The sequence below is a fragment of the Pipra filicauda genome, unplaced genomic scaffold, assembly GCF_003945595.2.
Source record: "Pipra filicauda isolate LSUMZ 115617 unplaced genomic scaffold, ASM394559v2 scaffold147_size4022426_pilon, whole genome shotgun sequence".
Lineage (NCBI taxonomy): Eukaryota > Metazoa > Chordata > Aves > Passeriformes > Pipridae > Pipra > Pipra filicauda.
The window spans coordinates 2,143,171-2,157,670 of NW_024103962.1; the positions used below are offsets into that span (position 1 = coordinate 2,143,171).

Sequence of the window (14,500 nt, forward strand, 5' to 3'; positions counted from 1 at the left end):
TTTGGGATATAAATGCTTTTTTCTGCATAAATATACAGTTGTTTTTATTATTTTTATTTGCACAATAAATCACAGTTGTAAATGGCACTTTTAATAAATAATAAATAATTTTAATCTGTCATTTAAAACTATTTAGTGAAAGGAGTTGTTTTATTTGCACTGTAGTTGGGACTTAACGTCAATAAAAAAATTACTTTTCCTTAACTATAGCTAATAGACTGCAACTGCCAGAGTAAGTGTAATAAACAAACAACTGGAATCTGTGGGTAGATGTTGGTTACGATAAAAGTCCCAAACACTGCAAAAGCATTGAAATGGAAAAATTATATAAATGACCTTTCTGTAGTGTGCACTAGCAAAGGTGCTGTACAAACTACATGTGTATAAATCCACAAAATAATAAAAACAAACATTAATATGTTCAAAACTAGGATCAATGAGAAAGTCAGTTTTATGCTTGGAAGTCAGGGTTTGGATTTATACTGGGGTTGTCATTCCCATCTATACTGTCTACTTTGTTTTGTTATAGCATCACATTATTGCTTTAGATGGCTGTGTAAGGTTGTGACGCTGCAATCTTTCTCCAGTGAGTAGCATCACTGACATTTTATGGGACTGCTCATTTCACGAGACTGCTCTTTTTTGCAGCTGCGGAACCTCAGGCTTGATAGCAGATGATTATTTTTTGTCAGTTATCACATGTTCATCATAACAGGACTTCATGCTACAGTGGACAAAAATCTGACAGTTACCAAATAATTAGTTCTAATTACTCTATACCCATTAAGAGGGTCAGAAGACCATGATCTGATCAAATATTTGCCCTTTGCACCCTAAAAATATCGAGTCAAAAATCTGTTACAAAAATGCTCATAGTGCTTTCTCTAAACAATGTGAGTTGTCAGCTCTCTCAAATTCTCATGTGTTTGGTCTGGTGCACTGTCCAAGTAGACTCAAAGCTCCCTGAGAAAAGCAAAGCCTGTAGGTAGGCTGTTACACCTTCTTCTCTTATCTGCAAATGCATCTTACCAATTACTCTAAACTCAATTTTTTTCTTTTCTTCTGGTGCCCTTGGGGTGTTTTACATATATATATATACACAACTTTTCTGATGACTTTCAAGTAATTATGCTTGTGGATGAAGAACATACAGAGAAACTGCAATGGAAAAAAAAAGTGCAACGTATACATTTTCCTACAAATAAACTGAGAGCAACTTGATAAAAACATATCAGATAATAAAGAGGATCATATCTTATTCAAAAACCAATCCAGGCTATATTTTGAAGACAAGCTGGTAGTCTGTCCTGGCACTCCACGAACAAGTATTTCTTTTGAATTCAGATCATCCTATGACAAGTTCCTCTTCAACACTTTTCCCAGTTCAAACTGTGAGTAATTTTTCACTGGAAGAGAAAATAAATCTCATTCAAGTTACAGGACAGTCCAGAGCAATCTGAACTAAAATTGTGGCTGACAAGATGTGGGCCTAACAAAAATACAGGATAACTGGTGCTTTTTTTTGACATTGCAAGCCCCAAGTAACCCTTTTCTTCCCTCCCCTGTGGTCTCTTCCAGGATTACACATTTCTCAGACCTTGACTAGTCAAAGTCAAAGATCACTGGTCTCTTCCTCTTGATTCCTTTCAAGCAGAAGCCAAGAACAGCAACCAAAGTCGGGGAAAGAAAAAGGGATTAAAGCGTGCTAGTGTGATAAAGTTGGTGTAAATACTGCAGAGAACAATTAAGAGGGAGAAAGTTTAGTGCAAGTATGCAAAAAGCGAAGTGGTGGAAATCATAGCTCTTTTAAAACCATTCAGGAGAAAACATTTTTAAGTTTGCTGTTGTGATGGTAGAAGGATGGATTGGATAGTTTTTTAGGTCTTGAGTACCTCTTCAATTCTGTGTGTTGAACTTGCTGGTTTATAACTCAATCACATTTGATTGAGTTTCTGTGGATAGATCGTCAGATCAACTTGTTTTGGGAAGGAGCTTGGAAACTTGCAGCCTGAGTGGGGAAGGACTCTGAAAGAGAAAAGGCATCAATATTTGAATGTGGGAATTCCCTAGAATTAAGAGTCATTTAAATTGAAGGTCAGGTCAGATCATATTGGTTAGTATTTGCTTTATGATAAACTTCCATGCAATGTAGGATGAAATGATACCAAGTATACCCACACTACTGTATTCTCTGAGATTTACCAGTAATTTTCCTCTGGATTGGAACTTTATAAACGCACTGGAACAATCTGGCTGTTTCCAGGTCAGGAGAGAATAAATTGCTTTTTTCCCCTCTCTCCAGAGAAGGAATGAGAGCCAAAGCACTGACGTGATTCCAGATCCTGTTCTGCAAGCCTCACTGTACTAAGTCCTCCTAATGTTTTTTATCTTGCTGTGCAGAATGCTGGAGTAAGGGTGACATGGAAACCACAGTTAAAAAAAAATCAACTAGGATTTTTCAACTTTGACCCATGAGTTCTACTTCTGATGTTAATGCAACTCCAAATCACCCTCATGTTAATATGCTGCCATATTTATACAGTTAGATGACAACTGTTAGTGAACCTTAATACCCATTCAAAACATGAGACTAGTGATATTTTAATACCATGCTAGTGGTATTTTTTCATTCTCTTTTAATTACATTTTTCGTTTCAAGATTGGAACAAACCAATTGCAAATATAACAATTAAAGAAAATTTTGTCTGTTGTTTATAAAGATACTGAAGCTACTAAACAGCTGACTCATGACTGAATCTGAGAAAATTTAAGCATTTCATTAAATATGAAAGTCCATTCTGGAATAAATGTATGTTTTCTGAAAGCCACAGCTAGCTGGGTTTTCTTGCTTTCCTATTACCAATCATATTAGTCATTATGCCCATATTTTAGACCTTCATAAACACTTTGTTTGGTGAAAGCTAAAATATCTCACATTACTAAATTACATGGATAAGAGTATTTTCTTATAGGATACCTTTTAAAGGAGGTTAAAATTTAAACTACAAGTGTAATTGTGTAAGAATATGATATTAAAAAATAGCATACAGTACCTGAAATCATCAAAAATCAGCAGGTGAAGAGAGAAAGAGGGTTGGAGAATGGAAGGGAAATGCAATTATTTATATAAAGAGTGATTTATATGCACGTGCACGCACATACCTCCATATATTCATACATATCCGTACTTCTTTGATTAATTAGGCAACAAATTGATACATTTTAATTACAGAAACCTTACCACGAGGCTCTCCTCTATGCTTCAAATACAGAGCAAGATCTGTGTAATCGGTTCTTAAACTTTGAGCCTTCTGTACTCTTTTACTTTTAGTGCGTGTCCAATTAGCCTTGACTGATAGCTTTTCCCTTCTGTTGCCCTCATAATATTCCTGATCTTCTAACATTATTTCACAAGGAATTTGAGTCATTTTCTTTCCTGACCGCTATGCCTCTCCTGCTATCCCCGCTTACACATCTAACAGAATGCAGGATTCTTTCTCTCTTTCTGGCCCTTGGGCTTTTCTTTAAAAGAAAAAGCTAACAAACATGCCAAGTTGTATAAAAAAGTGGGATGTCAGTGTTCTGGTGAAATACAGACATTCCATGTCTGCCAATTTTTGAGGCAGTGTACAAGTTGGAAAACCACCAGTGGCAAGAGCAGTTGCCATTTTGAATTTCACTCTGACTCTCACAGTAACACTGTGGAAGAGACTATCAAGCTTTTAATTTCTATTTACAAATGCAGGTAGACAGTGGTCTGTGTTGGAATGATGCAAAGTATGCCAAATCAATTACTATGTTAAATTTGGGGCTGCACATCTTTTATCTATATAACAAAGGCTGTAAGTCCACACGATATCTTCTTTAAATGTTATAAATAAAACAAGAAAATATAACAAACGACCGAAGGAAAATTTCAGCCTTTTATCAATTTGTAAAGTTCTGAATTACAAGTGTAGAATTAAAAATGTACATCAAGCATGTGTTTCTTGAAATAGATTCCTGACATTGTAGTGTTTAAATTCAGTCTTGAGTTTATCAGTATGTTAAGCAATAGAGTTCAGTAAATAATAGAAAATTAAACTTCTCCATTATTCAAAGTTCAAAGAACTTTCTAATATTGTTGTGTGGATGACACTTACCACAACTTCAGATTTATAAGAATTTAGTTTGTTTCATAAGTGAGAATATTAATATCCTATTTTTAACTTATCTTTATGTTTTTATTCATGTGTGTGGCAAACTGGTTTTCCATATTTATCTAGATAAAATGCAAGTCCAGTGTGGCACATTAATCTCCTCTGGCACATTAATATCTTCAATCTCTGTACCTGAATTTTAAAATGTAAATTAAAATACTAAATTCAAAGTGACTTTAAATTTAGATGCAAATCTGCATACAGTTCTAAGAATGGCATTAAAATGAAGCTGCAGTTATGGGTCTGTAGACACAGAATTATAGGGTAATTCCCCTAAATATTTCATTAGTAGGTCACTTATGATTAAAAGATACTGAAACAGTCCATAAAAATAATTAATACAAATAAGAGTAAGTTTTGTTCTTCTTACAGGAAATTTGTGGTGGCAATAACTTCCAATTATGTACCATTTTTTTTTTTGTTAAGGTGCTGAAATCCTATTCTTGTTGACCATGGAGTTTTATTTACGGGGTGGAATGTATATCAACATTTAAAACCAAGCCACCAAAGAAGCAAAAACTAAAAACAACACTAGATAGTTATTTTAACTTGCTTAATTTATAATTTCAGCTTATAATTAGCTAATGACTGTCTCACATGCAGACTCACTTATTCAAGTCTCCCCTGCAATAAGTGAATACATATAATGTTTTTCATCTAAAGATTTGGCCATGTTACATAAAGTTTGGTTCCTGCATAAAACTATGAGATTCTTTACACAGAACTAGGTACAAGGGGGTTTGGGCTTTTTTGGGGGAGTTTTCAGTAATACCAGAAGGCTCCTTTGGACAATTACCAAGAAAACGTTCAACTTATAAAACGCAAGATTTCAGTGCAGTATATGAGGATATTTACTGTTCCTGTTGTTACGGAAGCTGATATTCTGGGGCATGGTTTCCCTCTGGTATCTTTAAATCATTTGTGCATATACAATTTTTCTGGAGAGGAAAATATTATACTGTATAAAAAAATACCTTGCAAAGCAGTATAAGTACACTGAAGTCTCAGATGAAGCTTTTGGGACTGACCAGTAATTTAGTCTGTATCAAGTTAATTATTTATAAGGACTATTATTTCTGAAATCCTAAATGTTTCTTACAGAGGTGTATACATTAATTTGATGTTTCATTTTAATATAAACTTGCCTGAAGACTTTTCAGTTTACAGACAGCATTTTTAACCCAGTTCAGAACACAGATTGTAAAGTTTATATTTTCTTCAAAAGAAACTGGGAGTTTTGTTTTTCTCCTTCTGGCTTATCCTGGGAAAGCCATCTCACCTTTGAGAAGCATCACAGTGAGCTAGAAGTGTTATAGCAACCCTGTAAGCTCCATCTTTAATTGATGCAGCTTGTTTGCATGCCTGATTATTTTCATCCTTTGGAGTTAAGGTGATTCCTAGTCTTGGCCATACGAAAGGCAGCTCGGTTATATATTTTAAGGAAGGGTGTTCAATTCCAGCTAAAAAAAAATAAAATAACATCATATTATTCTAGGGGGGAGGAAGATGGAAGAAGGTGGCTATTCAACCATTTAAACAAGTGCCCCGTGCTCATTTTGGAAAAAGACAGGGGCTCCCTGCACCCATTTCTGCTCCAATTTAATGAAGTTGTTAAAGTAGCAAGACTGACAGGTTAATTATCCTTTATAAAAGGGGGACAAATTGAACTGTGTCTTTCCATCATTTTTTGATATATCAAGAAGCTCCTGAGGTGCTCAGATGCCACTCCGGTGAATAGAACAACTAATCCACTCTGCTATTCTTTGCTGACCCTGGTCCCCCCATCGGGGCCTTGCAGTATATTGCAGTTGCTTTTTGTTTCACATTCAACAGATTCCACTTTATTATAAATTCAGAAGGATTTTTTTCCTCCATATGTTGGCTGACAGCTCCCCTGAAATAACTGATGGCTAAATTTAAACTCTGATGAAAATTAACCCGAGTGTTAAATGCAAACAGGAGCTGCTTGGAAAGAAAAGAGTTATCATGGTAAATGCCAAACAGTGGAAAATGTGTGTAAATTAATGGAGTCTCACTGGTGACAAGCTGTCAGGCAGTTTGATGGCTCTCGCTAGTGCTTCAATCCCACTGAAGTTGGCCAGAGGGCAACATGGACAAGTCCTGCTTTTCAAAAAGACCGCGGGACGCTTGACAGTAACGCTAACTAGATCATCTAAAGTTCATGGTCAAATAAGATATTTTTTTTTCCTTTTTGCAAAGCTTTGCACTAAACAGGGTTCATGCACAGCTGGGCTATGAATGAGATATCAAATCACAGTTTCTGTACGGCAGTCAAAACAGAATGAAGATTTACAGACCAGAGAGTTGTAGTGAAAGGAATTCAGAGGAAAGTTAATTTCAAATAGATATTAATATTGTTGTATTGCTAATTTGCTGAGCACAGAGCAATTCTTAAGGGGTTTCTGCATGAAACCTCCTTTTTCTAGATGTATTTTAGATGGTTTTAAAAGCAGATAATAATTTTAGTCTTTTATTGAATCCTTCAACTGAAAAATCCTTCAGCTTAAAGAAAAATTTTACATATATGGTAACATATACCTTATCATCTAATTTTTTTTTATTCTCAGTTATTTTATTTTTCAGCATTTGTATGCTGTATATTTCAGCAATTAATTAGTCTTCTGGTGTTTTCAGGAACAGAGTGGTCTTGCTATTTACTTCTATGGAAGTGGTATCTAATCCTGACAGTGCCTAAATACTCTTATAGTGTGTTCTGGCAAAATTTTAATATGAATTAAACTAGTTTAGTGGAAATTAAATTCAAACCATGATAATGGATCTGAGTGTGAACTAAGCTCTACAGACATGAAGGAACCTGTTTCTGGATGTGTTTTTTTTAAAAATGAGAAGTACAATCTTGCTTAAAGCAGCAGTTCTAATAATTTAGTATTTTTTTGATACATTCTTAGCCAAATTTTCAAAGCTGTTAAATCATTTATATATTGGGCATAGAGTGTAAGATACAATAAAACCTCACTCCAGTGGATAATTTACAATTGTCAATACTTACATGAGATTAAAGTAAAAATACATCTTATGGAAATGCCTGTCCGTGTCAGTCAGGACAATTTCTCCTAGGATAATGCTCAAAAGCAGGGCTCTTAAAATCTTAGCAAATGTCACATAATGTAGCGAGGAATTATATTTGAATAATACCTTGGAGAGGACAAAGGACAAAGTGCAGATCTACCCTCCATGATCCATCTAACTCATATGACCTCACCACTTCATATCACCTCCTGTGACTGATGTCACCCATCCATTAATCTGTTTCTCCATGGGCTTTTTCAGCATTTCAATGCCTTTATCGGTTCAAACAGCACCAGGTTCTTGAAGTTCTCCTTTCCCCTCTGCAGAATGTTGACTTGTCTGTGAAAATGACCTCTGACAGGGGATGCAAAATTATGTCCAGCATTAGTAATCCCTTTCCTCTGTATGGAAGCATCTCAGTCTTGAATCCCGATATACTATGAATCTAGACAGATGGATGAATTGAGTGTGTATCTTGATACATAAAGTTTTCATCTGACACTGGGAATTCTTGTTTGTTTTAGGTGACAATCAACTAACCTAACTTGTAAATGAAGATGCTTGTCTTTCACTGTATTTTTATTTCCTTGAGCCCATCTTTGCTAAATTTTACATGCATCATATAGTGTATATTTAAAGAGAATGAAGAAGTAGTTTGAATAATCTGAATTCTGTTGTGCATTCACTGGTTACTTGTACAGGTAGATGCAGAGTACACAGCAGTGTTTTGTAGGTAAGTCAAAAGTCAATACCACACTGAGAAAGCCATTGCGCTCTATCACATCCTCCTTATAAAGTAGCTCAAAAGAAATAATTAAAATAGAAACAAATATTCAATCTCTGCCTTAAACGAAAATATAAATGTCACAGAAACTCAAAACCAACATAGCATTGATTACTTTCTAGATTTCTCTCATGTGCCTGCAGTATATACACTCTTGGCTAAATGGGGAAGATTTACTTCTCTGTAACTGGAAGCAATATCAGAACCCATTCTTCTAACTGCTATTTAATAGCTAAGTATTTAAAGACTTTTTCTCTGTGTTTTCATAAATGTCCTGTGACATATAGCACTGTGTGGTGCTGCATTACCCTTTCATCATTTGATTTCAAAATTTAAATTATTATATAGAATGTAACACTCAGGTCATGTTCATAACTGTGATCACTTTAAATAGAAATCTTTTTTTCTGTGACACATGCAAGTTAAGCTGTGGGCTTCATCAATTTCAACAACTCTTTTGATTGCACACTACTATATCAGAGCCTGGAGTAATACTGATTTCATTTAAGAGAATGGGCTTTTTATTTCTACTTCACTGGACTATGGGATTTCACCTGCAAAGTTTGCTAGGGTATAAGGCCAGAATTTTGAACTAGACCTCACATCACATATGTGGCTACAATGACACACAATTTACTTGCCTGGTGTGCTTTCAGCACTTTTTATACACCACTGGCAAGGCTGAGAGCACACTTACCCACTTCTGAATACCCAAAAAATAGGGGAGTCATATGTGATGTATTAAATCCATATCCTCCAATTTCTGCCTGAGGTCTGTGCCCATGGATGTATTGTGTATTTACTTTTTTGTGCACCCCAAAGTGCTGACATGAATAAATACTACCATTTGTTCATTTCTGCTGCACATAGGCTTAGCAGACTCTTCTCTGTAAGTAAGACCTATTGACAAAATAAATTCTGTCTAGAAATTATTATGTTGTCCTGATCTTTGAAGGTTCGTGTGATATTCAGGTCTATGAATTTGCTAACAAGAAATCTTGCTGACTGGATTGGAGCCCAGGCTCAGAGCAGGAGTGACTACTGCTGCTAGAAAACACTAGAAGATATGTACAAGGTCATCCCATTCCCTTTTCTAATTTTATGACATGTGGTCCTGCTCAAAAACAATGAGGTTGCTGGACTTCTACCTTTGGGGTTTTGGCTACAGAAAGTGTCAAAGAGATTGAACCTTGGATTTGGCTGAAGGAAGAGGACTACTTTTCCAGAGCCCATGGTTTCTACTGGAGCTACAAAAAGAGAGAACAAGTGCATTAGTTCCGCTTTTCCTCTCTATCTTCAAATCAAAAGGGTCTTTGCATTATAAGACCAGTATGCTTAGCACTGCCTTTGTAATGTGTTTTAGGTTGTGTGGAGCCCACATAGAGGGGAGGGGCTGCAAGAAACATGATTTGAGTGCAGATTTCAAGTGAGCCAAACGAGGTGGCTGTGCAGCCAGAGTGGATTTCAGTAAAGCCAGGGGTTAGGCAGAAAGAGCTCTACCACAGAGATAACCTTAAAAGGGTCTAAAACATGGAGTCCAGCAGCAGAAGTGTGAAGCTGCTGCCACTGCAGGTGTGCCTCTTCAGGGTGTTCAACTGGCAGAAGTGTGAAGCTGCTGCCACTGCAGGTGTGCCTCTTCAGGGTGTTCAACTGGCAGCAGGTGAATATAAATAAGGTGCACAGACGGTGTGTGGAGGAGAAGGGGAAATTAATGAACGGTCTAACTGCTGAGCTCGGTAACACAGAATGAAAACATGTTGAACTTGACATGTCTGTGCTGCTGCTTTTGTAAATGCTGATGGCTAAACAGAGTGTCTCTGTGATTTAAAAAAAAAAAAAAAAAAAAAAAAGCTTGTGTGTATCTTAGGGATGTTAACAGATAATTTGTTTGCTTAATCAATGAAATCCTGATTGATTATCAAGTGTGATTTTGACCCTATTCCTGAACTAGGGCATTTAAAGAGAAAATATTTTCTAACTCTGGATTCTTTTTTCAAAAAATAAAAATCAAAATTCACATCTCCTTAGGGAGCTGTAATCTTCAGTGCCCAGTATTATCCTACATCTTACAACACAGGGCTATGTAGAGCTACAGAGCGTCTGTTAAACTATCTCCAGAACAAGAAGCAGTGGAAACCTGTCAGCATGGTCCTGTGTGAGTGTTATTTGCACAGCTGGAAGTGTAGAGCAGATCAGATTAAAAAACTTTTAGTCCTCAGCTAGTGTCTCTCGCACAGGGCTTTGCTGTGCTCTGCCTCAGCTTCTCTGTGAGCTGGCAGAGAGATTGTTAATACAGCTCATTTCTGCTTGGAGCTGGCATACCCCTGTGTCTACAAGTAGAGTTCCCGCAGTACTTACCCCTCTGTTGATGCTCCAAAACAGTTTCCAGTCTGGCAAGATTTAAACATATCAGTAACTATATTATGACTAGGTCCTGTCAGATGTATTCCTCTGACAGTTCTTTGGTCAGTCTTCCTCTCTTTTTAGTGACCATATAATTGAAATTTATAATTGATCCTGGAGAGGTGACTAAGGGATGATCCTTCTTCATACGAATATCCTAATCCCTGAGATGGACAATCCACTTCTTTTCTCAGTCGGACTCATAGTTGTTCCACATAAAGGAGTTGTCAGTAGGATACATGGAGGGTGACCCACCTAGAAGACTAGGCTGCTTCTGACATTTCCCACACCTCTCTTCTGTCAACAAGCAGGGGCATTAGCACAATGGAGTATTTCTCTGAGTTCACTCTTTGATGTTACTTGATTTTTACATTAGCATAGTTCATTGGAGCTGTTTTTACTTAAGAGTTGTGAACCCATTAGTCCATGAGTACATGAATTAAAAGAAAGTCTGCTCCCAACTCTTGCATCTCAGTCTCAACATAGAATGTAGTGTCAAAATGTGAATACAGACAAAGAAAAAGGGAAGTACAGCCTGAGAAATTAAGCATCTTTAACCCAAAGGAGAGCTTACGGTGTATAGACATCCAAAATCTATTTGTTGTGTTTCTGGCTTTGCTGCAAATGAGAAATAGAAAGACAGCAAAGTATGAGTATGTAATGAAAGACAGCAGTTCAAACTGATAATATGTGGGAATCAGCTTTCTACTTATCAGGATATGATGGATAATTTGCAGAGAGATTCTGGAAGTGAGCATAAGTGATGAATCTGACACAATAGGGAAAATAATGTTGTAATAATCAGGATATGAAGTGAGTAGATACCATCAAAGAGTTATCCTTATATAGATTGACATGAAAATCTATATCATGGAGATGTTATGCAATAAATATCTCCAAGGCTTCTATTTGTGCTGTGTTGAAGATAATGCCCAAGATATGCACCAGAATAACTGATAATAGCAAATGGGAGAAAACAAGGAAGTCTGGGTAGGAAGTCATATGTCAGAAGACTTGACAAAGTTTGGTTTTTACCTCATGGGAAGTTAAAATTGTCATTAAACACTTGGAAAGGGTAATCAAAGAGTCCACAATTTTATTTTGGACAAGTAACAGATTTGTGTTTCAACATAGAGGTTGGCAGAGTATTTAGAGGAAAAGCACAAAGAAAATTTCTGTGGTGACTGAGAATCAACCTAAATCTCTGCAAAAGTTAGGCAAGGATAGAGAAATCCCAAGCAGTACGCTTAGGGAGGTGAGAGGAGAATACGTCAAAGTTGATGGGCTGAAAGTCACAGCAAGATGTCAGGTTGACAGACAGTGCTGAAGGGGAGTGAGCCAGAGAGATGGTATTTAGCAGAAAACAAACCTGAGAGGAACAAGAGCTAGCACAGGATGGTAAAAAGAAGACTCCATTTTCATTGTTGAAGAGAGCATAGGAGGATTGAAATATGATTGCAGGACACATGCAAATGGGAGATGTGAGGACAGGAAAACACAGTTGATGTTCCTCTGATTCTTCATCATGGATGCTGAAGTATGAGAGGAATAAAGAAAGGAAAAGAGGAGAGAGTAAAAGAAGGAAGAGGCTATCAGTCAAAATCAGAGAGGAGTACTATGGGGAGGAACTGAATGAAGCAACTGGTGGCAACAGATTTAGATGGGGGCTGAGAAGGAGAGGAAGGTTTCGTGCAACCTTGTTTGAAACAAGAAAGGATATGGTGGAAAATAGAAGAATGGGAAAAGCCTTTTACATACATGGGTCACTGAGGAAACAAACACACACAGTATCTGAGGGAAAACAGTGTGGGCAGCGTTCCAAGGAAGAGCCCTTGTGCCTGTCAAGTGTTGTTGATCAAAAGGAAGGAAAGCTGAAAAGGTATTGGATAATCTTGTGTAGAAAGGGATATAGGAAACTTGGAGGAGTGGAGGAGGCACATAACCCACAAGAATAGTCATACGGGAGAGATGGACAAGTAACACAAATTAGGTGAATGGAAAGCTGTCTGCCTTTGTATGGATGTCGCAAGGGGTAGAGAACAGGAAGGGAAGAAGGGGATTTGTTCCTGAGCAGCAGCCCTCAACAGCCCTTTGCGCCCTTTACCAAATGGGATCTAAAACTTGTCTTTGCCTGCATACCTCTGAACTGATGACCACAAGATTTACAGTAGCAGTTTAACTTCAGATCTGTATCTAAAAAGTACTGGGAGCCAAGTGCCTTAAATCCCATGTTATTAGTTGTGTTGCCAGACACCAGTTATTAGATCTGTGAGCAGAGCATCAGTCACCTCCTCTGAAGCCTATGAATCTGCTTCAGTGATAATACTGACTTCTCCTTACTCTTCTAATGGATCGGTGATTAGATTTTATAATCAATCGATATATTATTACAATTTCTAGCCAGATCTTAGTAACTATTAAACAGAGGGATCTAAGGGAACTCTTTTAGAGATATAGAGGGGTTTGTGGTTGTGGGGTTTTTTTTAACATAGGATACATGTGAAGTCTTGGCAATTAATTTGTTAAAATGTTGCAGAGTACAGGACTATGTACATTCAAGATATTAGGTATTTTGCCTTTTTTAGCTCCTGCTTAGTGCTTGAAAATGCTATTCGACTTAACATTTTCAAATCTATTTTTTTTTATTCTTTTGTTAAAAATATCTAGTTATACTACCCAGAGAGAGAGAGAGAGGGAAAGAGAGAGGGAGAGATCTGCTCTCTTGAAAGTACCTACCTCTCCAATTAATGTATTAAAAAATTCTATACTTGCTATTTACCTGCAGGTATGTCAAATGAAAGGAGATTTTAGGCTTCTACAGAAAAAACATCACTAAAAATAATAATAAGAATAATAAAATAGTAACATAAACCATTTTATATACACCAACTAAGATGCCCCTGGTCTCATTAGCTTTTTAGATGCTAGAAAATTGTTCTGTAAAATGTGTTGGTACAAGCTGGGCTGAACTGCTGTGAAACGCTGGGCAGTCCGTGCTGAGCTGCATTACTCTTGCAGACCTCTTGTAAAGGTGCTTTATCAGAAAATGTTTTGACAGATTTTTTTGCAGGCATGATTTTGTTTTCCCTTCCTTCTTCCATGAATAATTGGAGAAATTGATTTAAAATCTCTACCTCCCAGGTATTGGGGGAAATATTTTTTCTCTAAGTCTTTACCTACTCTTGAAAGAGGATTTAAAAAACAACCTCTGAATTCTCTGGAGTTAGAGTTAAGGTGATTTTTAGGAGGAGTTAGCAGCCAGTCAGCCAGGATAAGCAGCAAACCGAGGTCCTTGCCTGTTTAAAGCAGCATTAGCAGACCCTAAAATATCCTGTATCCAAGGATGCTGTGCAACACCTGACCGGCGACCACCTTTCACAACCCTGCTGAATTAAAACAACTCTGCAAAGTAGGGGAGGTTGAGAGATGCCGAACTGTCCTGTGAGGCTGCCTCAGCCCACAGGTAACTGACACAGCCTCTTCCTCCAAACGGCTCCAGCCCCTCTTGCTTCTCGATCTTCCTACCTTCCCTGCCATCTGTTCCCGCTGCTCCTGCAGCCTCCCCACTCTCCTCCCGCCAGGGCCTGTCTGAGCAGACGGGTATGAGAGCCTCTGATGAGGTAGGCCTCGGGCCCCTCCATCACTCCTCGCCACGAGGAAAGCACCAGCTGTCTGGCTTCATTTGCATTTTCTCTCCAAAATAATGAAATTAGCCATGAGTATCCTGAGGTGATGCGAGACGCAAATTTAGGCTGGATGTGTCAGCGTGTGCTGGGAAGGGAGAGGGAAGGTCACGGAGGATGCTTGCAGCATTGAAATGGAGGGCAAGACATCTCCTGCCGGCTGCAAGGGCCCTGCAACCTGGGGAGAGGCTTGACGTGCGGCCGGCACAGCTCCTCATGCCCTCGGCCCGCACCGTCACCTCTTCGCCCCGACAGAGACGTCCACCCTGTGTCCGAACAGACACGGGCAGAACATATGAGTGTGTTTCAGCTTGGTGCTGGCCAGACCCAGACGTCAGCACTCAGCTCAGGAGTGCAGCCGGGCTGGTGTTTCAGTGTGC

At 37.9% G+C, this 14,500-nt stretch overlaps 1 long non-coding RNA gene across 2 annotated transcripts; it reads right to left on the reverse strand.

Moving 5' to 3' along the window:
* Positions 1-433: 433 nt before the first annotated feature.
* On the reverse strand, positions 434-14,258 carry LOC120322726. 2 transcript variants are annotated; one of them, XR_005562593.1, is made up of 3 exons: positions 13,963-14,258; positions 1,893-2,025; positions 434-1,406 (listed from the first exon to the last, which is right to left on the reverse strand). It is a non-coding gene; the product is annotated as an uncharacterized LOC120322726 (long non-coding RNA). The 2 variants fall into 2 exon arrangements; XR_005562594.1 differs by lacking the exon at positions 13,963-14,258 and adding an exon at positions 5,479-5,693.
* Between the last annotated feature and the right edge of the window lie 242 nt (positions 14,259-14,500).